This window comes from Trichosurus vulpecula, chromosome 4 (assembly GCF_011100635.1).
Source record: "Trichosurus vulpecula isolate mTriVul1 chromosome 4, mTriVul1.pri, whole genome shotgun sequence".
Taxonomy (NCBI): domain Eukaryota; kingdom Metazoa; phylum Chordata; class Mammalia; order Diprotodontia; family Phalangeridae; genus Trichosurus; species Trichosurus vulpecula.
The window spans coordinates 359,066,032-359,092,277 of record NC_050576.1 but is presented as its reverse complement, the minus strand read 5'-3'; the positions used below and the strand labels follow the sequence as shown (position 1 = coordinate 359,092,277).

At 35.0% G+C, this 26,246-nt stretch overlaps 3 pseudogenes; all 3 read left to right on the top strand.

The window, feature by feature from the left end:
* Positions 1–1,941: 1,941 nt before the first annotated feature.
* LOC118848687 lies at positions 1,942–3,082 on the top strand (annotated as a pseudogene).
* A 447-nt stretch (positions 3,083–3,529) lies between these two features.
* LOC118849078 lies at positions 3,530–3,779 on the top strand (annotated as a pseudogene).
* A 1,036-nt stretch (positions 3,780–4,815) lies between these two features.
* LOC118845381 lies at positions 4,816–5,359 on the top strand (annotated as a pseudogene).
* The last annotated feature ends 20,887 nt before the right edge of the window (positions 5,360–26,246 follow it).

The following is a 26,246-nucleotide window of genomic DNA, read 5'->3' as shown; positions in this document are numbered from 1 at the left end:
TGTAAAGACAGAAGATACCTTAAGAATAAATCACATCCTTTAATACTACATTATTGTTATCTTCTTGAGTAGGATAAACATTTCTCTTACATTTTATTCTCCTAGGTTTTCATCTGCTTTCTCCATTGTAATATCTAATATCAGGAAAAAAATTGGACATTGATAAGTTGATCAGTTAGTCTTACATCTCATGGTAAGCTTTCATCTTGAAGTCATTTTTTCAGAAATTTTTAAAAAACTATTTTAACAATATTTCATTTTTGTAAAATCCTCCAAGGGCTTATATAAAATAGCAATCAGCTCAGTTTTCAGTGGTTCAATTTATAGTGATGATTGATAAATGAAAGATATAGATAGTATAAATGTAGATATAAAGATATAAATATAATGCGCAATATTATTGTCTTTCGGTGTTATCAAATGTGTCCGACTTTTTGTGACCTCATTTGAGATTTTCTTAGCAAAGATACTGGAGTGATTTGTCATTTTCCTCTCTAGCTCATTTTATAGATGAGGAAACTGAGGCAAAGAGGGTTAAGTGACTTGCCCAGGCTAATAAGAGTCTTGAGGCTAGATTTTAACTCGGGAAGATTTGTCTTTTTAACTCCAGGCCCGGCATTTTATCCCCTGTGCCACCTAGATACATAGGTAATGAACTTGAAAAAAGGCACTTATTGACTCTTTAGCTTTTTTTCCTTTCTTTTTATTATAGTATTTAGAAACCATCGCACTTCTTTTGAAAATCACGATATGATTTCTTCAATAATATGTAAATATAATTGGTGCATGAGGTCAAACATTTATTTCAGAACCACTTTTTTAAGGTTAAGTATGAATAGCTCAGACTTTCCTGAAATAAAGTCATCAGAATTTATAACTTAAATAAATAGTAAGACTAAAAATCATTTTGATAAATAAAAATTGTTATGAACCAATTAGGCAAATATAGGCATCTGAAAATGTACTTCCAAATACTAATGCTTGAATGGATGTGTGTGTGTGTATGTGTGTGTGTGTGTGTGTGTGTGTGTGTGTCCCAAAGTTTGTTTCAAGTTATGTACTTACAGAAAAAAGGCTTACTTTTTAACTTATTGTACAGATTTAATTTCTGTTAATTCATGTTAGCTTTCAGTGTTTTGAGTTATTCAATTACACAGAGAAAATCCTTAGTTAATAAAAGTTTAATACAATTTAAGCTTCCCAGGACCATTAAATCTCACTCTCATAATACTATCAAATGCACATGTCATTGGAAGAGATTCAGAATTTAATCTTTAGGCATTCTGCAATGATAATGAATGCAAATCTCTGTAGGAATAAAAGATAATTCAAAATTCAGGTATACCATATTATTATAAGTCAGAATGACCGAAGTTTATCTTTATGTAGCACCTTCAGTACAGCTAAAATATTGAAAATTTTAAATTAAAATTACATAACTTCTAGGCACTTGTTTCTAATTGGGATTGGTAAGAAGTTCACAAGCATTCTTCGGAATGGTATGAAGTTTAAAAGCACAACCTTGGAAGATTTAGATATCTGGCATTCTTTTTCTATTGCTTTTTATTTTTATCTATTCGACAATTTTATTTTTTGCAGGTCAGACATACTTTGGTTGTAACAATGAAATCAGTTCCAGGAGATTGTGTATCTTAGAGTCTCTTAGAAGTAGAAGACAAAGTTTGAATCTTAGAATATTCATGATAAACAAGTTTGCTGTAAGCATCTTCAACTTTGAAACTGGTTAGGTTTAGAAGTTATACATATACTATGGCTTTTATCACAGATTGAAATATTTTAAAATACATAGAAAATATTTTTAATTATCTTGAAGCACTTAAAATACTGGATATTATGCAAACTATCATATGAAAAAGACACAAGTCCTCCCAGCTCCCATCTTCCACTGGCCAACAGCCACTCTGCTGCCTCTATTGCTCCATGTGGAATATTCTCAGAGTCATTTCCTCTGTGGTGACAGACACCTCTCAGAAACCAGCAGGAAGAGTGGTATTAGCAGCACACAACTTTGAGAATGATGCTTCATTTGATATTAAGAAATGTGACGTTCATCGGCTTCAGGATGAACCTCCCACCATAGCAGTTCTCACTAGAGAAAAAGGAATCAAGTAGATCATGCAGACCCTGCGTTGGATAGAATTGGAAAAGGACCAGCTGTATGAGCAAAAGTTCATCAGTGGTTTCTGCCACTTGTATGATAGTCAGGAAGTTTGTTGTATGAAGCTGGTATAAGTACTAAAGATGATATGATTACAGCCTATCAAACATGTGGCTTTACCTAAATTCATGGACCTCCTGTTGGAGAAATTCTGGCAGAGCTTATGGGACCAAGAGGGAGATATGCTAAAGGAGAGGGAGAATCTATGCACATGTATACCAAGGACTTCTATGGTGGCAATGGCATTGTTGGAGCTCAGGTACCTTTGGGAGCTGGTATTGCCCTAGCCTGTAAATACGATGAAAAAGGTAAGGTCTGTTTGACTTTGTACAGAGATGGTGCTGCTAATCAGGGTCAGAAGCTTACAATATGGCAGCTTTCTGGAAATTGCCTTGTATTTTCATTTGTGTGAATAATTGATACAGAATGGGAACTTCTTTAGAGAGAACAGCAGCCAACACTGACTATTACAAAAGAGGAGATATTATTCCAGGAAAAAGGGTAGATGGTATGGATTTTCTGTGCATCCTCAGGCAACAAAATCTGCAGCTGCCTACGATAGATCAAGAAAGGGCCCCATGTTGATGGAAATACAGATATTGTTATCATGGACACAGCATGAGTGACCCTCGTGTCAGTTATGGTACGGGGGAAGAAATTCAGGAAGTAAGGAGTAAGAGCGACCCTATCATGCTTCTCAAGGATAGAATGGTGAACAACCTTGCCAGTCTTATTAAAGGAAATTGATGCTAAAATAAGTAGAGAGATTGAGGATGCTGCCCAGTCTGCTACAGCTGATCCAGAGTCACCTCGGAGGAATTAGGCTATCACATCTATTGCAGAGAGCCACTTTTTGAAGTTTGAGGTACAAATCAGTGAATCAAGTACAAATCTAATAGCTAAAAGGAAGTGTGTATTCAAACTTATATAAAGTCTTTAATGGAACTTTATTTTAATTGCTATGTTTAAGGAAAGGATGAAACCTCCAAAAACAAACATTATGAATTGTCATTAGTAGATATTAAATTCAAGGGCAACCAGAAACATCTGTGCTATATTTGTACATTATGTTAATTGTTCTATTAAAGGAACATAACCAGTTTAAAAAAATTAAGAAAGACACAAATATGGCCTTTGCCCCAACTGGCTAAACTGTAGGAATCTTGAACGTAGTTTAGAAGACTTGAGACAACAATTGAAAATGTACAATTGCCTTTGGTGCCACAGATCTTTCCTTCAAGATCAATATCAGTAAAATATATATTGAAAAATAAATTAGATTCCTACCCCTGTTTGGAAAAGTGCTGCCTCCCTTTTCTTTTCAGCTGCTTTTGTCCCTCAGCTTCCAACATGCACAGTGACTCCAGCTAGTTCATGGATCTATATGTGTGGCGGAAATGCTCTGAGAGCAACAGGATCATCAGAGCCAAAGACCATGCATCTATCCAGATGAATATGTCTGAGGCTGACAAGGTCACAGCCATACTCAATGGCCAGTTTAAAGTTTATGCGATTTGTGGAGCATTGTAGAATGGGAGAATCTGATGTCTCTATTCTCCAGCTGGAGAAAAATGATGGTATTGTCTCAAAGAACTTCTAACTAAAGAAATCTTGTGGAATATGTCTTAATAAATCAGAAAAAACAGCAAGAAAAGAAAAAAAGAAAAAAATAAATTTATGGGAAATGAAGGTAGGCAACATTTTCACCTTTGACCAAAAAAGGAAATTCCTGGGTCTTTGATTTAATCTGAGGAGCTATAGCAAGTATACATTCATAGGCCCAGAGTAGGCAAATAAGTCCCTTTCTTTATCTACTGCAAAAAAAAGTGTGAATTCTTCGCTCAAAAGATGAATTCTTCTCGTCCTGTGTGATCATCTTTCTAGCTGATGGATGGGAGAGACAGTGTATTAAAATTTTATCTTATTCTTATCCTTTCTCAACTCCCTTCTAGTTGTGTTGTTGAGTCATTTCAGTCTTGTCTGACTCTGTGATTTCTTTGCAAAGGTCCTGGAGGGGTTTGCTGTTTCCTTCTCTAATTATATTTTAGTTGTGTTGGACTCTTTGAGACTCCGTTGGGGGTTTTCTTGGCCAAGATACTACAGTGGTTTGCCATTTCCTTCTCCCATTCCTTTCACAAACGAGGAAACTGAGGCAAACAGGGTTAAGTAACTTGCTCAGGGTCACACAGCTAGTAAGTGTCTGCTGATGGATATGAACTCAGTTCTTCCTGACTCCAGGTCTGGCACTCCATCTACTGTGCCACCTAGCTGCCCCATATTCTAGTTAGTTCATAAGTAGCTACTGTATAATAACAATAACAGGAAATAAGATCGCAAAGGAGAATCTTGAAGTCACTTATCAACCTTCCCATAGATAAGAAGAAACATAATGTTTATTTGAAAGCTGTATCATAAATTAACTAAAAATCACAACCTGGGCGGGGCTTGACGAGGAGGAGAGAGCAGTAGACAGAAGCGCTCGTGCGTGTGTGCGTGGGTGCGTGCTGGTGTCGCAAGGCTGAGAGAGGCTATGAAGGGGGTGGCTTCAGCCTCTGACCCCAGCCTGGCCACCTCCTCCTCCCTCCCCCAGTTTCCTGTCTCGCCATTGCAGGGAGGAGGACCTCGCTGCTGGAGCGATGAGTTCCAAGGAGGACTAGGGGGTGGAGCTGGAAGCTTTAAGTTCTGTTTATGAAGGCCATGAAAGTTTCCGAGAATTAAGTCCAATTTCATTTCAGTATAGGACAGGTGAAAATGGTGATCCCAAAGCCTTCTTAATAGAAGCTTCTTGGACCAAAACATATACACAGATAGCTCCACTTGCTTTTATCAACAATACCAAATCATGGCCTGTAAAGCAAAGTATTCTGGCTAAATTACAGGAGCAAGTCGAAGATAATCTTGTGACTGCACTGACATATATTGTTTGAATATGCCAAGGACAATAAAGAACAGTTCATGGAAAATCATCATCCTCTTAATTCTATGACATCAATAAGCAATATTATTTAAGTTGAAATTCCTAATCCTCCTCCATCCAGTAAGAAAAAAGATTTCAAAAAGCCAGAAACGGAAGCTGTCAGATAAGACAGATCACAAAGGTGAACTTATGCGAGGCTGGAACTGGGTTGATATGGTAAGCATTTAAGCAAAACAGGTTCTAAAGATGATGAATAATGGAAGAAACTTGATTGAAGGAAACACCATCCTTTAACACAGTAAACTGAAGTCAACATTTTCTTAAAGTACTCTTCTATTGAAGTGGCATTTTATAAAACATAAGTTTTTGTATGTTTCCTAAGTAATTAGATCACAGGTTCAAGGAGAGATTTGTTGGTATTTCATTATTCTCATGAATTTGCCTTAAAGGAAGTTAAAACACACCACCAGGAATGTTCAATGTCCTTTCCGGAGCCTGTTAAGCTTAATAAGCTTAATATCAAGAAGAGTAAATGATGATATATGCAGTGTTAATTTATATTGTCTTGTTCTAGGGTGTGACTTTTGGGGGGGGATGTAAAGCCAATTAGATTAAAGCTGCATGTCAAACACACCCTTTACAAGTCCTCATCTCAGTGGAGTAAATAGTAAGAGTGAAGTTATTTGGCAGCATGGTCTATATTAATAATATTTGTCACTTTCCTTATGTCTTCATCTGTTCATTCCCTTGAATTACTGATGTTTAAATTGCTTCAAAGAAATCTAGTGGTTGAATACCACTGTGATCTTTTCATGTAGTTCGCATCTGTATGTAGTTACTTTCCATGTTTTGTTTTGTTTTTTTGCAGAGAACTGTCTTCTCAAAAATAAATCTAAATTTTACTTTTCTCAGTATCGATGTACTGAGAGACTTAAACGTGGGAGGTTTTCATAATATATAGGTTAAGACAAAATAAAATAATTTTGCCAAATGCATTGGAAAGAATTTTGTACAAATGTGCTCTCTTGTATTTTAAGAAAAAAATCCTTACTGAATGCAAAGTAATGGAATAAAGGATGCCTTAATATTGTTTAATTTTTTATTGTTGGATCCATTGATTTTAATAAATTTATATTTACCTGCCAAAAAAAATCACAACCTGACACTATGTATTAAATCAGGAGAAGGTTGCTAGGCCTTGTTGTCCAATGTAGTCCTTTGGGTCCTAACTGCCATGGTCTGCCAACCTCAGATAATCTCCAGACATCCAAAGTAAAACAAACAGAACATCAAATACTGCTGATAACTTTAAGATGATATGGATGTTAATAACTAACCCTAAAGTGTTGCTGATAACTTTCAGATAATGTGAGCGTATTAGGAATTAATCCTAACCCCAGGTGGCACAAATAAGAATTGGTCTGTACCCCGCCAAGACTATAAAACTATGAAAGGAGACCCAAGAGCAACTTCCCATCTCTCTCTCTCTGTCCCTGAATCTATGTTGCTGGGTGCTCCCAACACTAATCAAACATTACATTAATGACTCTGTATGCCTCTTCCCACCCATTCTCTTCCCCATTCTGCCTACTTTTCTGCACCACCCCAAGCCCATCCCCATGTCATCTGCCTCTTCACATCCCCTTCCAAAACAATTTTTTTTTATTTTCTGTAATGTTTGCCGCTATACCATTTGTGCCGTATCAAAGTATGATTGAATCATTTCTCTCCACTGTCATCATAGCGTTTACTGATGATATCAAAAGAACTTGGTATGCTTGCCCCATTTAATAATTCCATACATCAATTAGCAATTCAGATAGTAAAGAGATACATTGTCTAGGTGATAGAAGGTAGGAAAGGAGAAATGAATAGAAGATACCAAGCCCAGACCTGAAGAGAAACCTGTAAGCTATACCACTCCTTCCTTAAAGGAGAACTACAAACCGTAGCAAAGACTTCTGTGTGTTCAGGGATAACTCATTTATCATGAATTGGGTAGTAAGTCTAGAGTGAAGGGAAGATGTACTAGAAGGGAGATGTACTTTATTCCTTCTGGAAATAGAAATGATTTTTCCTGACTACCAAGGTTTTGAGTATAAGCCTATTCTGCATTTTTTTTTTTGCTGTGATAAATAAAATCTGTCTTAGATCCAATGTTTTTGTAGCTTGAATATTTGCAGAAATGCTAATGGACCCCTTTGGGAAAGACATCAAACAAGATATGATGTTTCCAAGGTAAACTCTGGGTGGGGGCAAAACAAATCAAAGAGAATATTATTGGGATTGGTCCCTTTTATATCTAGGTCACATATCCACTTGGAAGTTATCTTTATATAAGTTGTGATGTGTTTACCTAAAATTCCATACTGCTATCCATCATCAACAAATTAGAAAAAAATTTGTGGGGAAATTACCTACCAAATCTATGGATAAAAGAAAAGTTCTTGATGAAACAAGGACTAAAAGTCACAGAAGACTCTGGATAATTTTGATTACATAAGATCTTTAAAAATACATAAACAAGTGTGATAAAGGTAGGATTAAATGGGAAAATATTCACTGGGAAAATTCTTGGCAAAAAGTTTCTCTAATAAAGGTCTTATTTCATATACACATATATGTATATATACACACATATACATATGTAAATATATGTATAGGTATATGGAATTGGATAAAATTTATTTTTTTAAAAGAGCCGTTCCTCAGTTGATAAATAGTCTGATTATTTTTTTAATTAATTTATTTATTTTTAGTTTACCACACACGGTTCTACATAGTTTCAGTTCCAGATTTTCTCCCCTCCCTCCACCCTCCCTTCCCAAGACAGCATGGAATCTCATATAACTATCATGTATAACTTCTCATTGAATTAATTTATGCACAAGTCAAGTTGTGGAGAAGAATTATGATCAATGGAATGAATCATGAGAAAGAAGAAACAGAACCAAAAAAAAAAAACCCAAAAACAAAAACAAAAGAGAAGCAAAAAAGGCGAGCATGTAGTGCACCTCGATATGTATTCAAACTTCACAGTTCTTTCTCTGGATGAAGATAGCATTCTCCTTTGTGAGTCCCCTGGAGTTGTCCTTGCACCTTAGGTTGCTGAGAAGAGTGCAGTATGTCAGGGCTGGTCCTCATGGGATCCATATATCTGTGGCTGTGCACAACGTTCTCCTGGCTCTGCTCCGCTCACTCAGCATTATATCGTGTAGGTTTTTCCAGGTTGTTACGAAGTCCATATCATCCCCATTTCTTATGGCACAATAGTATTCCATTACCTTCATATACCACAGCTTGTTCAGCCATTCCCCAATTGATGGGCATCCCTTTGATTTCCAATTCTTGGCTACCACAAAAAGAGCCGCTATAAATATCCTTGTACATATGGGTCCTTTTCCCGCTTGTGTGATTTCTTTGGGATACAACCCTAGAAGTGGTATTGCTGGGTCTGATTATATGAAGATATAGAATTCATCAGAACAGGAATTCTCATAAATTGACATCTATATGTAGAACTCAGGATTAGATGGAGAGTCAGTATTCTTAAGCAGAGTGGAAACAGTTTGGAATCAAGAGTCCTGGGTTCAATAATTTATTGGTTTATCATTTATTATATGTGTGACTTGGGATAATTCATTTAACTACTCTAAATGGTTCTTTATATTTGGTGAGACTAGAATAATTGCCTATATCATGGCTTTGTGGTGAGACTTCAAATATATGTGTGTATGTGTGTTTATATGTATATGTATATATGGGTATGTATGTGTATATATGTATACATATATATGCTAATAATAACATTTTATAGCACCTACTATGTGCTAAGCACTGTCATAAGCACTATACTAGTATTATCTTATTTGATTCTCACAACAACTCTGCAAGGTAATGCTATTGTTATCCCAATTTCACAGATGAGAAAACTGAAACAATAGAGGCTAAGTAACTTGCCTAGTGTCACACAGCAAGTAAGTATCTGAGGCTGGATTTGAGCTCAAGTCTTCCTGTCATTATGCCTAAAGCTGTATCCCCTGTGTCACCTAGCGGCACGCAATGAAAAGTTACATATGCATAAAGTATTCGTATTATCTCTAAAGCTAGGTGTAGGCTCCCTATAGTGGATAGGGCACTAGAATTAGATTCAGGAAACCTGAGTTCAAACCTTGCCTTGGTCACTTAATAACTGTGTTATGAACTAAACAGATAGCCTCTCAGAATCTCAGTTTCTTCCTCTGAAAAATAGGAAAAAATGATAGTTACATCACTCAAAGAGTTATATAAGAAAATCACTTGGAACATTTAAAAATAATAAATATTTACTATTTAAAAGGTCACGCAACTAACAGGAAGAAGTAAATATCATATGTTAGGAAGAATATGCTTATGAAAGACATTGAAAAGAAAAACACCTGCCTTCTCACCAGCATATCCAATCAGAAGCTAATTTTTAATTTACTTCCATATTACTTTTCATATTAATATTCTTTTTGCTTACCATTTACATGACCCCTGTCCTACTTCAGGATCTCTCTACATAGCTCAGCATCCTATGCTAAACATTTACTAATACTTTTCACTGTTAGTACTCTTTTCCTCCTCAAAACAAAACAAAACCCATTGTCTTTACTTACATATTTTCATATTGTATGAACACTGAAATATATGTTCCTCGAGGTTCAAAACTTGTCTCTGTTGTTTGTCCATTTTCTGGTAACTAAGCAAATATCCATAGATGTGTTTTCTTACTCAATTGAATATGAATTTAGTTGTTTTATTTATTCAATAATTTTATGTCTCTGTGAACTTATTGATGTGGGTACTAACTCGAGCATTTCAGATCACACTTTGTAAAATGCCTTCTCATCCTAGGCAATCATTGTCCATTTACCCCAAATATTCTGCAGGGATTCCTCTAGACTTGTAAATATTTCATGAGCACTAGTACAACAGGAAGCTGACCACTGGTGATAACGTTGTCTTATTTCATTGGATTATCATTTTGTTTTCATCCATACTTTTTATTTTATATATTTTTAAAATTTCTATTTTATATTTATTTATTTTATAATATTTTAATTCTTTGTGGTAATAGCCAGCAGACTACCCTTGCCTTGGGATGATCTCTAGCATTGATTATTTTTATATTCATTTATTTTATAATTTATTTTATAATACTTTAATTCTTTGTGGTAATAGCCAGTAGACTACCCTTGCCTTGGAGTGATCTCTAGCACTGATTATTTTGATACTGTGGTATCCCATGCCTTTTCAGGTCTATCTAACCACCAATCAATCAATAAATCAATAAGCATTTATAAATACCTAAAATGTTCTAGGCAATAGAGATACTGAAACTGTGTTTGCCCTCATGGAGCTTACATTCAATTGGAGGTGACAATGTATGTACTTTTAAAACAAAATAAATATAAGGCAATTTTGGGAGGGAGGACACTACCAGTCATAGAGATCAGGAAAGACTTGAGCTGAGTCTTGAAGAAAGTAAAGAATTCTACAAAGTGGAAGGGAAAAGAGAATTGTGATTCATCTTCTATAGTTTATCTCCTGCTACCCCATAAAACATTGACCCTTTTTATCTTCTTCCAAAGATCTTAAAATTTTGTCCCTCAAAATCTCATAATCATATCAGTGAGTCAGTCAGTCAATAAATAAATATTTGTTGAGAACCTACTACATGCCAGACAGTGTGCTGAGACCTGAGGATACAAAAGGTTAAAAAGCAAGCCCTTTCCTCAAAGAGCTTCAGTATGTACTACCTTTGTGGATACTCAGTCTCTTATTTTTTCCCCTATCTTTCTACCTTTTTAGTTTGATTTATGATTTTTAATGCAGTGCATTGAAAATGGAAATATCATAGTCCCAGGTAGGATGGCTTTACTTTAATAAATGAAGAAAATGCTGTATTTATTTACCTTTTATAAATATCAAAATCATACAGGTTTAATTCTAGAAGTGCCTAAACTGATGTCAACAACAGAAATTTTTTAAAAGGAGAAACAAGTTATTCTCATGATTTTTTTTTGCCAGTTTCATGTGCATAGTCAAAAAAGAATTCTATGTAGATGGTAAGACTCTCCAACTTCACTTACTCATGGAAACTATTGTAGTAAAGGCTTCTAAACCTAGGACATGACAATATATTATGTATGAAATCTGTAGATTTTTCAAAAAATCCAGATTAATAATCAACATAAACATTTCAATACAGATTGCAAATTGCAACTCAATGTAACCCACTGATTTAGAGTATATAGCTTAGACACTTTAGCTGAAGAATGAGTTTATCTCAAGACTAATGCCAATTATAATTATAGTAAGATAACCAGTTAAATTAAATTGGCAGATTATGTAGTATTTTCGACTTTCCCAATCTGCCTATTTATAAGGGGTTGGTGCCGACCCCAGGGCGGTTAGGACCCTAGCACTTGGCCTGTTTCCTGGGTAAACCAGACAGGCTTAGTAGGAGTGGAATGGCAGGCACACGGAGGGAGGGCCTCTGCCTTTGAGAAGCCCCTGTAGTCTACCTACACATGCAGGCAGAGCCTGTCCACGAGGGACACACGAGCCCAGAAGGAGGGACCCAGCTGGCCATTACCTAATGCTCTTGAACCAGTGCCTAACGCAATGCTTTGTTACTTTACTTACTGGAACATCTTTGATACTTTACAGGGACATCCTGCCTCGTGTCTCATGTAGCTCATACAGCTCTGATACCATCTTGCAACATGCCCGAGCGTTCCTATGCCCTCGTAGATACTGCAGTGCAATATCCCCCTTCGTTCCCATACCCCTACAGATACTGCCTTGCAACAGTCTTAATCTTTCCCATACCCTTACAGATACAATAGTGTACCATACATTGCAACAACCCAGATCCTTCCCATGCCCGTACCGATACCCATACCAGAACAAAGTGCAACAATACACCCGTACTACAACATTTCTATCCTGTCCTTCTGCAACATTTCTGTTCCTTCCCATGCTATTATCCTCAGACCCATTGGCCACTTGTTTATGCTCATGTAGTGCAAACCCTATAAAAATGGATGATTTCTCCCAATAAATTGGAGTTGCTTCCATCTTGACTCCCGCCTCATCTTTGTGTACTGAGACAGGTCCTTGGTGGACATACTCTATGTATCTGTATTCACAAAGGGGACTGCCCCCTTTGATTTGTCAATGCGGTGATTGCTCCCTCCCATGTTTACTAACAAGGAAAAAATGCAGATGTACCTATATTGGTGAGGTATTTGCACAAAAAAGTAGATTTTTATATCTAAAAATAATAAATATTGCAGCAACCCAAAAGGCAAAGTAATGATGACTAGTGGGTATAAGATGGCTGCTGTATACTACCAATGATGACTCCATATATGATTCAATGATACCTATACGAGAGGTAGCCTGAAGGCATTACCAATCCCAAAACGCTAGTAGTAAGGGAGATGCAATTTTCAAAAGACTTTAAGGATTCACTATAACTATACTTATACTGATATATAGGTATGTATATAAACACATATATACATATACATACACCAAGTCATTAAATAAAGCAAAAGATGAGAACAGGCAGTGTTGGAAGGTTTAAAGAAAGCTAAGCATACTAATGTACGGTTAGGGAAACTATGGATAGACAAAGCCATTTTGAAAAATAACATTGAATTATACATAAATAAAACATATATATTGCTGCCCTAAATATACCACGGTTAAACATATAGCATGAGGAGACCAATATAGCTTCAATGAAAAGAAAAGCTTCTATATATGCTAAAATATTTATAGCAATACTATCTAAAAGAAAAAAAAAACTAAAAAATAAAGTATATACCCATTAATTTGGGAATCCTTAAATAAACTATGGTAACAGAATGCAATGGAATATTCCTGGGCTATAAGAAATGGTGAATATGACATATGCGAGGAAGCATGAGCATTCTTATATGAACTAATATAAAGTGAAATAAACAGAACCAAAAAGAAAACAACCAAATGAAAAAAATCAAATACCAAATATTGTTATAACAGTAGAAATGGTAATGACAATAATAAAACAATCAAAAGAATGCTCTGAAAGTAAAATGATCAAAATCAGCCTCAAAGAAGAAATATGAAAAGGGACATTCCCACCTTGCAGATGAGGTGGACTATGGGTGTGGAACACTGCATATATTGATTTCTTTCATCTTTATTCAAGGGGTGAACCTCTGAGTTGGGGATAAGAGACTTACACTGATGTCTGTTTGAAAGTTCTGTAGACTGAAAATTCTAAGATAGCTGAAATACACACACAGAGTGAGTTGTGGGGGTTATGTGAATGGGTACACATTTTATATTTATATATTATATATCAAAATATATATTATATATTTCATATATACACATACACATAAGCATGTACATATAAATTTATGTGTATATATGTATGTGTGTATCAAGCCTGTCAAAAGTCACACATCTTGTCATATAAGTGTTTGTATCTTGAGAATAAAACCTATCAGAAACTAGGGGAAAAGGTAAGCTTCAACAAATTTTCTTGACCTCTTTTTGAAATGTTCTTTCCCATTACCAAATCCTTTCACAAATAGGTAAGCCAAAATTAGTCATTGGTTTTTTGCTCTTAATATGGTAAAACAGTCAAGGATAAATCTGTTTTGTCCATTATTTCATAATAAACATTTATAAGACGTCTTTCCCATCTTGTCACCTAGTATAAATTAAAATAAATAATTTTACTTATTTAACAAATTGATAGATTTTTCTTCCTTTTCTCACATATTTTTCTTATTATTATACTGACAACTAAAATTGAGGGGGCCACAGCAGTGAACATGTGTGACAAAATATTTAAGCTGGCAAACAAAATATCATATGAATTAAGTGGATTCCTTAATTGTGCCCATTTTAAAAGGTTATAATTTCAGTGATGTAAATAAATATCCTAGAAGGTAGATGTTGGACTGAATGATTAGTTAAAAAATAGAACAGATCTTAGGCCACAATGCGTGGCTTATGAGTATCATCATGGGTTTCAATTGCCAGTGTTCAAATGAGCCTATGGAACAACAAACAAGAATGAATTTCATTTGATCTGAATCTAATAATTAAGAACTAACCAGAAGAGATGATAGACTTAGATGAGCAAATATAATATTTCAGATTGTTGTTGGTGTTTTGTTTTATTGACCCAAGCAACTGCATCAAAGTAGTCCATTAGAATGGTTATTAATAGTTGAAGAAAATGAAATATTTAAGGATGCCAGAGAGGGTTTTTTCCCTTATAAAAGTCATTAACATATATTTAAAAATAATTTTCCATTTAGACATATTTAGATTATTAATTTGCTACTCTGACTTTCAAAGCAGTTTGGAAGCCTAGTTTCCCTGTGATGAAAGTCTACCTATTGTTTCAGCAATCATTGGGAGAAAGATAATAAGTACATCTATCTAAAGAATCTCATTTCAAAGGGAAGTCTGCTAGACTTGTAATGAGTTGACCTTATGAAGATATGTGGAATGGTATTGCTTGAAGTTCCTCCCCCTCCCACTTTTACTAATGGTTTTTAATGTATTTTATCATTTTCAGTGGTTATTGACTTTCTGGTTTTCAAAATATTTTTAAAAGTGAGGTAAACCAGCATAGTGACATAGATAAAGACCATGGAAAGCTGTTGCTTTCAGAAGCCTAATGGCATCTGGTAAAATTTAAAAACAGTATTCGATGTAGGTTACTTAAACCAAAGATACTTTTTATGACCTATTGTACTAATAAAGAACTTGTGAAACTTAAATTATCAATATGTCCTTTTTTATACTTCACAATCCAATTCAATTTACTTCAAATAACATTTACTAACTGCCTGCTACAAGCTGATGAAATTTATGGATATCTTTTCAAATTAGATTTGTTGTTTGGTCATTTTTAGGTAGTTTCTGACTCTGTGACCCCATTTGAGGTTTTCTTGGCAAGATACTGGAGTGGTTTACCATTTCCTTTTCCAGCTTATTTTACAGATAAGGAAACTGGGGCAAACAAGGTTGCCTAGGGCCACATAGTAAGTGTCTGAGGCCAGATTTTAACTTAAGAAGATGAATTTTCTTAACTCCAGGCCCTCCACTCTGTCAACTATGTCACCTAGATATACATTACTGAAAATTGTTATTCAATCATATGCTTAGTATGTTGGTACCTGAAATTCCACCGTGCTGTATCTGAATCTTTCTTTCTATAACTTCCTAACATCATTCTTAGTTCTGCCTTCTAATAACCACAGAATGAATATAAACTCCATTCCAAATGATAACTGTTCAAGTACTTGAAGACCACTAAGCCTTCCTTTCTTCTAAATTAAACATTTCTAATTTCTTCTGTAACTTATTATATCAAAGTTAATGTGTATTATAAATGTATCAAAGACTGTTTTCATGTGATTCTCTTTTTTGTTAGAGTCTGATTAAATATTATTCCATGTCTGAGTAAGGCGGGGAGTTGTTGAGATCTTAGAAAAAGAGAGTTCTTGGTCTTCTGGCTTCCAGAAAGAGAAATACAAGCTATCCAGACTTTTTCCAGATCCCTGAGGGAGAAGACTCTGGGAAGAAGCAAACATTTATAGGAGATTTGAACTTTTTCGTGTTCTAGCTCCAGTTTATTACACCAGAGACTTTAGGGAATTTCCCCTTGGCTAAGATCTAGGAGTTTGTTGCTTAGATGAGCTGAGATATTTGTCTCCCAATGGGAAAACAGATTGGCTAGTGTATTGTCTTGTATATTCTCATGTTTATGCTTCATCTTTGTTATTGGCTTGGATAAATGGATTTACTTACTCTGTTACATGTGTTCTTTATGGAATTGGCATTTTGTGAGAAGGAAGCCAATCCTTGAATACCTCAGTTTTGGGTTACTCCATCCTGCTAAGGGAGAGGAATCAGGAACTCAGTTTAAACCCAGAAATTACAAGCCTAGAAGACCAGTATATAGGGCAGTGGTGGATAGACATAATTCTAGTTTGGAACCCTTCCTCTTCAGAGAGCAGAGTGTCCCGGCTTTGGCCCCATTATCTTACTCCCTCTCCTAGGAGGAATTAAAGTATCTTTTGAAAGAATTTGGGTTGAGGAGACTTTAAAGATATTTATTTATGCTTTCCTGCAGTTCACATCGAGACAAACCCATGCGGACACACATAGACTACATAGGCAACAGACACATGCATACATACCCCATACTTCAACAGAATGACAGAATCTTTCATGGTATGGTTTTCATTATCTTCATCATCCTTTTTTTCCTCCCTCTGACTTGGAATGCACTGAAAGTTATAAATTTGCTTATATCATATTGCACTAAAAACTGAAAACATTGAATGATCTGATTAGGAATCAACAACAATGAGAAGATAAATCTTGAATAATATATTAGAAAAGAGAATACCATAACATTTTTAAATTACACAATATGACTAGGCTGGTTGTAAATCAAGAATGTAGGGTTGGTTAAATATTATAAAAACTAGAAACAAATTAAAAACATTAATAACAGATGTAAAAAAACACATGATTATGCAAATAGATACAAAAAAAGCTTTTGCCAAAACATGATATTCATTCATGTTTTTAAAAATATAGGAATAATAGGATAAAATAGTAATGGGATATTTACTATAGATCAACCACTGAGGTAAGCTCTAGGGAAGCAAATAGAAAAGCAAAGACAATGCTTCCCCTCAAGAAGCTTATTTTTGTTTTCATTATTTATTACAGCACAATAATATTCCATTATTCATATGCTCAAATTTGCTCAACTATTTTCCGATTAAATGGTATTAACTTCACTTTTCAAATTTTCTGCCATCACAAAAAGAGGTGCAATAAACATTTTTCATATATATGAGTTGCAAGGATCTTAAATTATAATGGAGAAGATAAAGCACATAAGAGAATGGGTAGCCAGGTAGGGTCACTTTGGTCTGGAATGTTACAGGGATGGTGTGCAGGGTAAGAAAATAGATTGACACACCCCATCCAGGATAATAGAGGAGTTGATTTAATCATAAATCTTACCTCAAAAGAACTAGATTTTTCAATTCAGTTCTCTTCACATTTTTTTCTATACCATATTGTACCTTTCTCTCACTTACAGCCTTATGGAATTAAGGCCCTGACATCTATCAATTGTTTCTATTCAGACTACTGGAATGGAAGATGACAGAAAAAATCCAGGTAATTTTTTTATCAGAACAAATACAGAAAGACTGAGCAAAATTTTATTCCAACTAGCTAAGGTACTGAACAGCAAGAGCCATGTGTTCATTTAAAAATTGATACAGACAATTTTACGTTAAAAATTGTCTTTATCTTGGATAAGCACCTAGAATGAGCAGGCACATTTTACTCCCCCCACCCCAATATTCTCATTGTCCTCCTCATAAATGTGGAAGTCATTACAAAACATAGCCCTGTAGCCAATATGTTCAGTGCTCTAGTACTCATCGTGACTGTAGTATAGTGAAAATGTCTACTAAATGCTGGAGTTGTGTAGGCTTTCTTTGTTCATTATAAAGTAAGGACAAAGAAGAATTGATCCTAAAATGAAATGACAAACTGGAGCTTAGTCAAAATATAGCTTTCAATTACACTGATTTGGATTTACCATGATTTAAATTGTGTCACTTGAGACATAACTCTCCTCTCTCTGCACACACACACACACACACACACACACACAGGAAGAATAATGTAACATCCAATAGCATGCATAATTCTGGCTCCCCTCATATAAATGATCCACCATATATTTTAGTTGCTAAAGCAATCTTCCTCAATTGTGGGTCTGACCATGTTTCTCTTAATCTTCTTATACCCCCTCCAAGTACTTTACCCTCCAGTGACACTGGCCTCCTTGCTTTTCTTCACACAACACATTCCTTCTCCCCACTCTGGGCATTTTATCAGCATTCTCCATGCCTAGAATTCTCTCCCTCTGCATTTCTGCCTCCTGGCTTTCCTGGCTTCTTTCAAGTCCCAGATAAATTCCCACTTTCTATCCACATCCTTCCCAATTCACTTTAATTCTAGTCTTTTAGCTTTGTTATTATTTCCAACTTATCCTGTGTATATTTTGCTTGTACATAGTTGTTTTCATGTTGTCTCTCTCATTAGACTGTGAGCTCTTTGAAAGCAGGGATTGTTTTTTGCCTTTTGTTTGTATCCCTAGCACTTAGGATTGTGCCTGGCACATACTAGGTGATTAATGGGGGGAGCGAGGGAGTTGACTATCTTTATCGCTCTTTCACTTAGCTTGCTGCAGTGCTTCAAAGATCTCTGATTTTCTCTCTAGTTGCATTCAGATGACACAAAAATTGTTATATCTAGCTCTGGTCCTCCTGAGTTTCAGCTCTACCTCAGTAATTGCTTATTAGACATTTCAAACTGGATACCCCACAGACATCTCCAATTCAGTTCATCCAATTTTTCCTCAAGCCCTCTTTCTAACTTCCCTATTTCAGTCAAGTGGACCATAAGATTTCTAGTCACCTAGGTTCACAAGCTCAGTATTATTCTTTATTTTTCACTCTTTCTCACTACACATATCCAATCAGTCACTGAATCTTGTCAATTCGACCTCTAAAACATTTCCTTCTCTCTATTCACACAGCCACCATGTTAGTTCAGGTACTTACCACCTCTCACTGGACTATTACAAGAGCCCCCTAATGGGTCTCTCTTCCTCAAGTTTCCCCTTTCTCTAATCTAACTTTCAAACACCTGCCAAAGTGATTTTCCTATAGTTTACTTCTGGCTACATGATTTGTCTATTCTATAAATTGCCAAAGCTTCCTATTTCCATTAGGATAAAATAAAAAAAAATATCCATTTGTCATTAATGCTTTTTTTAAACTGGTCCCAACCTGCTTTTCTGGACTATACATGACTTCCTTTCCTGCATTGTATGGTCAGACCAAACTGGCCTTTCTGTTCCTCATATCCATCAATGTATTTCTTCTCTTTGTGTCCTTATAGTAATTGTTCCCTATCCTTGGAATGCATTCCTTATTTATCTTTACCTTTTAAATTCTTCATTTTCTTCAAGATTATGTTCAAATACTGCCTTGCAATAAAGTCTGACTTGATCCATTTACATGCTGGTGCCTTTCCCCCAACAAAATTGTATTTATTCTGAATGAATTTTATTTAGACAGAAAGACAGACAGGGAGGGGAAAAAGAGAGAGAGAGAGAGGAGAGAGAGAGAGAGAGAGAGAGAGAGAGAGAGAGAGAGAGAGAGAGATTTGTTTTCTCCAGTAGAATGAAAATCCCTTGAGAGTAGAGCTTGGCAAACATATCCTCATTGATAAGCTCAGTTGCTGCTAAGTCTTTAATAAAATCTTAGTGTTTTTCCCCCTGATTGATTGTTTTCAGAGGACTACATCTAACACTTTGAGGTCCTAGAAGACATTATCTCACTTGCAGAAACTGGAAATACTTGAACTGGCAGAGAGAAAACTGTAATAGGCATGATAGCTGTCTTTAATGTATTTCAAAGTCTATTATGCTGAAAATGGAATAAACTTGGGATCTGCGTGACTTAGAGAAAAGATCAAGAAATACTTGATTGAAGTTGTAGGGAGGTAAATGTAATGGATCTTAAAGATATAGGTCTAAATAAAAGCATAATGGACTGGATCAAGAAGTGGTAGATGCCCATTCACTTGCGATCATAAACCAAAATGTATTTGACTTCATTTTGTAGATGCTGTAGAAGAGATTTTTATTTGGGTGAATAGATTAGAATAAGAATCCCCTGAGATAACATCTGAGACTATAATAATGTAATTCTTTGTTTCTTCAAGCAATGTTTATAAAAATAAGAATATTTGGGAAATGTGATCTATGTGATATACATATATACACACATGCATATACATACATGTCTTTAAAATTAATATTTTATTCATAAAACTAATATATTAGTCAAGTATAATATATTCTTTACAATAGTTACTAAAGCACACATATAATGTAATAGATGTGTCAGAAAACTTGGATTTAAATTCTACCATTAATTTGATCATGTTCAAGTCATTTAAACACTTTAAATCTGAGTTTCTTCATTCAAAAAAATGTGGATAAACAGAATTGCAGCTCAAATAGATGACATGATGATGATGATAATGTTAAAGATGATTACAATGTTATCCAACATTTATTTAGCTCTAAAGTTTCCAAAGGATAATTTTATTATAAATAATTTCATTTGATATCTCATTTCATTAATCAGATTATTTCCCATGAAACACTTTGTAATCTTTCATGAACAACATAAAAGCTAGTAATAGTAGTAGTATTCTGTTATTATTGTCATTATCAACCATAAAGTAGCTACTCCAAAAAATGAAAGAAAAATTCAAAGACCTTTCAGACAACTCAATGATCAATTGATTGGACAATACAAACATACAACAAAAAGACTATGATTAAACATATTTAATGTGGTCAGTCAGAAAGAGAAATGATCCCACTCTAATTTCAACTATTCACTGCTGTATAGTATTATAGTAAGATGTAGAGAAGAAAAATGATCTGGGAAAAGCAGAATCTAAAGTGAATGACAAGGCAGGGGGAGAGAGCTGTAAGCATGTAATACCACTTCTACTGTTAAGGTGAATGAGAAAGAAGAAGCAAAGATATAACAATAGATAATGACATTATATAAGTTATGAATCAATTGCCTCTTACGTTGAGGCTTTTCTTAAGAGGACACTGAATGGGCATGTTTGTCTTCTAATCTTCTATTCTACATATCTATGACCTAGTTTAATGACAGAAATCATCTAATTTATTTTTAAAAGGATTTCAGCGTATCTTGAGATTAGGTTTTTCTTCTACACATCAAGTCAACCTTTTTCATAATAATGCTAAGATGTTTTCATTTCTGCTATAGTATTTATAGATATATCATACATAAAATTTTGGGGAGGGGCAGGGGGATATCCAATAATTTTTAAGAATGTGAAGGGGTCCTGAGAATTAAAAGTTTGAGAGCCGATAGTCTGTCACATCGAGTTAATTGTCTCAAGCCCTAAAGTTCCTCAGTGTTCACTAAATGAAATCCTCAGTCACTCAAAAGAGCTCAGCCTAACTACAGTAGAACAACCCACATCCAAAAAAAAAGAAAAAAATACTAGTGAATAAAGAATATCTGTTTTCCATTCTATGATATATGGCTGGATGGCCAGCCAATAAATACAGTCCTGGAATGGACAGAAAAATAGAAAGATAGATGTCTAGGAATGATATTTAACATGGACTCAAAATGAATAAAATTTTGCCCAAGACTGAATAGAGAGAGAAGAACGAGCTGGCTTACATTTTGAAAATCACAGTTTGTCTTTAATCTCCTAAACTCCTCCTTCAAGCAATGGTCAATGATTTGTTTGTTTTGTTTTATTTTATTTTTAACAATAGAATTCTAATTATGCCATGCATCTGAGAAAATATGATCTCTGGTTCATGTTATTGGAAAATTCAAGTTAACTGTCAGTTCCTCAAAAAACATTTTTAAGCACCTACTATGTGCCAGGCACTGGTAAAGGGATGAAGATATAAAAAGAAACAAATTATAGTACCCAGCTTCAAGAAGTTTACAATTTAATGTATGAGACAACAAACAAATATGTACTATATAAGGATAGATAGGAAATAAGAGGGAAGGCACTGGAATGTAGAGGGTTTAGGAAAGTCTTCTTTTAGAACATGGGATTTTATTTGGGAAATAAAGGCATCCAGGGAACCCAGTAAACAGAGATGAGGACGGAGACATGTTACAGACATGGGGGACAGTCAGTGAGAATGACCGAATCTGAGAGATTTAGTGTCTTTTCTGTGGAAGAGCAAAGAATTCAGCGTTACTTCATCAAAGGCAGGGTATTCTTCCTGTCCAAGTACTATACTCTAGTATTCTTGGGACAAGTGACGAGTTGGAAGTTAGTTGGAGAAGGACTCCTCCTGCATAATTACCTGCATAATTAATAGTATAATTTGAGAAAGAGTAAAAAAAGGGAGAGATTTTACAGGCCAGAGTTTTAATGATTAGCTTGGTAGTTTCAGAAAGTAGAAGTTAATGCAATAGAGTATTGATCTAAAGTAGCAGGTTGAACATGTGAATCATTTTTCTGCTTAGTTCTGATTCCTGTTTTCTTACGACAAGGACTAATGGTAGACTTCATGCCTAGCATCATTTGTGTTTTAATTTAAGTATGTAGAATATCTTGCTGTGCTAGGGCAATACAACTGCAGTTGAAACTAATAAACATAATGATGTGAATTTACATTAAGTGACCATGAAGTAATGAGTGACATTTTACAGTTTAAAATTTTTTAAATATATTATGTTATATCATCTTATTTTCATACATAAATTTCAATAATTAAAACCTTATTACTATTGTTATTCTAATGACATTATTGATCTTTTTTTAAGAAAGGTTTTCTTATTTCGTTGGTTTAGGGGAGAATTGGCTTCCAGCTGTAACAACTTTGGTGGTCATCCAATTTGTCAGAAATTTAAAAGGACTATACAGGTTGACCAGGGAATAATCCCTAATTAAATTTCAGAATGAATAGAGACAGGGCTCTGATTTTGTGAATAAATCGAAATCTTGTTTTAGCTTGGCAGAAGGTTAAGGATATTTTCAAAGTGTTTCTTCATGTTAATAATTAATATCAATTAGAAAGAATGCCCATCACTACCTTCTTTGAAAGCTCTCTAATATTCCCTAGTTACTTTGTACTTACTACTTTGTACTTAACTTACTTCCCTGCTTACTTCTGCCACTTTTCTTTTCTTTTCTCCTATTATTTTCTACCTCAAGGATAAATTATAGAAAAAAGATAAAGCAAAATTAGATTATAAAGAAAAACACATTGTTGAAAGCATTTTAAAAGTGTCTCTTTTTCTGAGTAAATTTTCTCTGGCTTTCTTAGAGAAGAAACTCCTTGAACACTAGAATGATACTTTGGGTAATTTGTGTAGAAACTTGTGAAATGGTTGTTAGTACTTATTTTATACTAATGACAATATAACTTTCTGGAAACATTGCACTGATGTCTAAACATGACAGATAGAAAATGTAGGCTAGCCTGAAATGGTTTTGTATTCAATGCAGAGAGAAGGACAAATGATATTTAAGTCATTGTCCTAAGGGGAAGCTTTACTGTCACGAAAATGAGGAGTAATGGAGATATGCCAAAGAAAGAGTTATTTTGTCTGGACTTAGTCCACATAGTATGGGGAGAGTAGGTTGTTTATAAGTGCTGGGATCAGACCAGAATTGTTTACCAATTTGCCCAAGTGTCAGCAATGGGAAGGACGCTTGTTTGCTCAAGGCTTGCTGGAAAGCCTCCAGTTGTCAAAGCTGCCTTACTCATGAGGAACTGCCTAGTTTCAGCTGGCATTGACAGATTATTCAGTCAGACATTCAACACACATTTTTAAGAGTTTACTTGATGGAGAACACTGTGGTAAGTACTAAGGGACAACAGTTAGATAAAATATAGTTTATGCCCGCCTGCAGATAATAGTTTAGTAAGGGAATGATTTAAGAAAAACAACATCTAATAATTAGGAATTGATCTAGACCTGTGATGGAAATCTTCCATCAAAACAGATTGGCAATTTGTTTGGAATTATAATTTTACAGAGTTATTTGTGGCACTGAAGTAATAAATGTGTGGCCCATGGTCACAGGGTTAATATGTGACAGGAGACAGACTTGTGCTCAGGTGTTGCTGGATGCTAGACAACTGGAGCTCTGGAATTACTATGCCATGCTACTTCTAATAAGTATGTCAAGTTATTAAATTATGAAGAAATGAAATGTGTGGCATGGGGAAATTTCAATCATCAGTGGAAATCAGAGAATGCTATATCAAAGAGGTAATATTTGAGTTTACTTTTATACTTAAAGTTTTTTAAATTTTAGACAAATACTAAAACTTAGATACATAATAGGGAAAGAAAAAGAAACATTATAAACTTACATATAAAATAAGAACATGTCATGTGCACAGCAGAACATAGTAGAAGATTCAGAATATGTACCAATAATTTATCATTTCGAGAAAGCCTATATATTAAATACTATGTGTTATGTTGAAAGTTGTCCATCTTTTCTTTGATTCCTTGTAGGTTTTCTTTTGTTCTCTCTTGCATACTTTTTACTTTGTTCTTTTTTTCCCTCTTCCTTTCCCCTACCCACCACCCCAAGGATACAATTGAGCATGTATATATTTATATATAGGTATTGATATATAAATACATGTATATACAATATATGAATACTTATATATACATACATACACACACATACACACAATATGCTTTCCCTAAGAAATTCTACTTTTAATCTTGTTTTTATGTTTGTGCATCTCTTTCGTCCCATCTCTCTTAACTCCTCTACTTTACTTCTACCTGCTACCTTGCCCTCTTATTACTTAACCTATCCCCACTCCAGCTATCCCTCCCTTATCCTCCCATTCCCCTAAATCTAAACACCCTCTGCACCCGCCTTTTAACCTATTCCCTAACCCTCCTCTCTAAAGATCCCTCCTTTGTCTACTCCTCCCTCCTTATGCCTTTAGAGTTTTATTACTTTTTAATTTTAGAAGACCTTTATACTCTTCTAGATGTGTATGTATTTTCCCCTCTTAAACCCATTCCTGATGAAAGTAGGTTTCCAGAACTAACAGCCCCCTCCTCCATCTAATTCCTCAGTATTAGTTCTTCCTTTTGCACCTCATTTGTATAAGATAACTACTCCTTTAGCTGTTCTTGAATGGTTTTACTTTTTTTTTTTGGTTCTAGTATTTTCTTTTTTTAAAAATTTATTTATTTATTTTTAGTTTACCAAACATGGTTCTACATAATTTTGAGTTCCAGATTTTCTCCCCTCCCTACCCCCTCCCTTCTCAAGATGGCACGTAATCTCACATAACTACCATGTATAACTTCGCATTGAATTAATTTATACACTAGTCAAGTTGTGGAGAAGAATTATGACCAACGGAATGAATCATGAGAAAGAAGAAACAGAACCAAAAAAACAAACAAACAAACAAAAAAAAAACAAAAAAAACCCAAAAACAAAAACAAAAGAGAAGCAAAAAAAGCGAGCATGTAGTGCGCCTCAATCTGTATTCAAACTTCACAGTTCTTTCTCTGGATGAAGATAGCATTCTCCATTGTGAGTCCCCTGGAGTTGTCCTTGCACCTTAGGTTGCTGAGAAGAGCGAAGTATGTCAGGGTTGGTCCTCACAGAATCCATATATCTGTGGCTGTGCACAACGTTCTCCTGGCTCTGCTCCTCTCACTCAGCATTGTGTCGTGTAGGTTTTTCCAGGTTGTTACAAAGTCTGCATCATCCCCATTTCTTATAGCACAATAGTATTCCATCACCTTCATATACCATAGCTTGTTCAGCCATTCCCCAATTGATGGGCATCCCTTTGATTTCCAATTCTTGGCTACCGCAAAGAGAGCCGCTATAAATATTTTTGTACATATGGGTCCCTTTCCCTCTTGTGTAATTTGTTTGGGATACAACCCTAGAAGTGGTATTGCTGGGTCAAAGGGTATGAACATTTCTATAGCCCTTTGGGCATAGTTCCAAACTGCTCTCCAAAATGGCTGGATCAGCTCACAACTCCACCAGCACTGCAACAATGTTCCAATTTCCCCACATCCTTTCCAGCATTTATCATTCTCCTGATTTGTAATTTTAGCCAATCTGACAGGAGAGATGTGGTATCTAAGAGTTGTTTTGATTTGCATTTCTCTAATCAGTAGTGATCCAGAGCATTTTTTTCATATGCCTGTAGATAGCTTTAATTTCTTCCTCTGAAAACTGCCTGTTCATATCCTTTGACCATTTCTCAATTGGGGAATGGCTTGTATTCCTATATATTTGCTCAGTTCCCTGTATACTTTAGATATGAGGCCTTTATCAGAGATACTAGTTGCAAAGATTTTCTCCCAATTTTCTGCTTCCCTCCTAATTTTTGTTGTATTGGCTTTTTTTTTTTTACAAAAACATTTCAATTTGATATAATCAAAATTATCCATTTTGCAT